General features: G+C 36.2%; 1 non-coding gene across 1 annotated transcript; it reads left to right on the forward strand.

Moving 5' to 3' along the window:
• Positions 1-212: 212 nt before the first annotated feature.
• Positions 213-319, forward strand: LOC139856584 (small nucleolar RNA R71). Its single transcript, XR_011762056.1, has one exon. It is a non-coding gene; the product is annotated as a small nucleolar RNA R71 (small nucleolar RNA).
• Positions 320-1,570: the final 1,251 nt, after the last annotated feature.

Below are 1,570 nucleotides of genomic sequence, written 5' to 3' on the forward strand. Positions count from 1 at the left end.
CATGGCTAGAATCGGCTCTAGCCGCTTTAGATGAACGAAAAATATCTTTTTCCTGGTGCCACTCATGAGAGTGGGATGCTGTGTTATCAATGATCTTGTGAGCTTCGGTTGCGGTTTTCTTCATAATGGAACCACCAGCTGCTGTGTCGATATCTTTTCGTATGGCGATGTCGATGCCTTTATAGAAAATTTGCACTATTTGAAAAGTATCTAAACCGTGTTGAGGACATCCTCTCAACATCCTTCCGAATCTTGTCCATGCCTCATATAACGTTTCATTTGGCTTTTGCATGAATGTGGCAATTTCTCCTTGAAGTCTCACGACTTTAGATGCCGGAAAGAATCTTTGAAGAAATTTCTCAACTAAAATATCCCATGAGTCAATCGTTCCTTCAGGTAACGATTCTAACCATTCTTTGGCTTCTCCCTTTAAAGTCCAGGGAAATAACATGAGATATATCTGTTCATCTTCAACTTCTCTGATTTTGAATAGTGTACCGATCCTATTAAACGTTCGAAGATGTTGGTTTGGATCTTCTTTTGCTGTACCACCGAATTGGCATTGATTAGTGACCATGTGTAGGATTTGTCCTTTGATTTCATAATCTGGAGCATTAACATCTGGCTTAATAATGGCGTGACCTTGACCAGTGCGTGTAGCTTTCATTCGATCTTCCATACTTTGAGGTTCCGTTACTTCCATATTTGAATTTGTTGAATACGAATCACTAGAGGATTTTGATTTAACGGTTTGTGGTTCAGGATCTTGGAATTGTCCTTGAATATCCTCCGGGTTCTTAGTTGTGAAGTCGGGTTCAAAAGATGGATTATCGAAAATTTGAGTTGGAGTTCTTGTTTGACTAGATGATGATTCTAAAGAAAAATCAACGGCGATAATATTAGCTAGATGTCTTGATCGAGTTACAGGTGGTGAACGTATGAAAGGTGGTGAACGTTTTGCTCGGTGCATTCACAGAATATCCTATTAGTTATAAAAATAGAATAACTTTTATAAGTTGTCTAATTAATAGACTTTTCTGATTTTTCCCACGTTTCGAATAGCCAAAAGATGCAGCAGGTAGCCAGGACCCTTTAAATCGGAAGCCCACAACTAGCCACTAACAAATCCAACTATTACTACGAACCAGAAAATTTGGATGCCTATTAACTTAACCGCTTAAATAATTTTTCATTCCGTTTGGAGAATTAGATAAGAAGTAGAGAAAATTCTAAGTCCTAAAAACTAGAGCGTCGAGAAATAAGAAAGAAAAAGAGCGCGTCGAAAAATGTCGAAAAATAAAAGGTCGAAAAATATGAAAATTGTAGCGCGTCGAAAATTAAAAAGAGATTCTAAACGAAAAACGGGAATTACTTAAAAGGATACTAAAATTTTAACACGGCGTCGCAAAATTTTAAGGCACCTAAATCTTAGTCTAAAGAAAAAGCACTTAAGGAATTTTACGGCAAAACCTAAAAATCTAAAAGTATAAAAATAACTATGGCAAAACTAAACTTAATACTAAAAGTTGTGACTGAGTCTAAAAATCTAAAGGTAATAAAACTTAAAATA

This window comes from Rutidosis leptorrhynchoides, chromosome 6 (genome assembly GCF_046630445.1).
Source record: "Rutidosis leptorrhynchoides isolate AG116_Rl617_1_P2 chromosome 6, CSIRO_AGI_Rlap_v1, whole genome shotgun sequence".
In the NCBI taxonomy this organism is placed as follows: domain Eukaryota; kingdom Viridiplantae; phylum Streptophyta; class Magnoliopsida; order Asterales; family Asteraceae; genus Rutidosis; species Rutidosis leptorrhynchoides.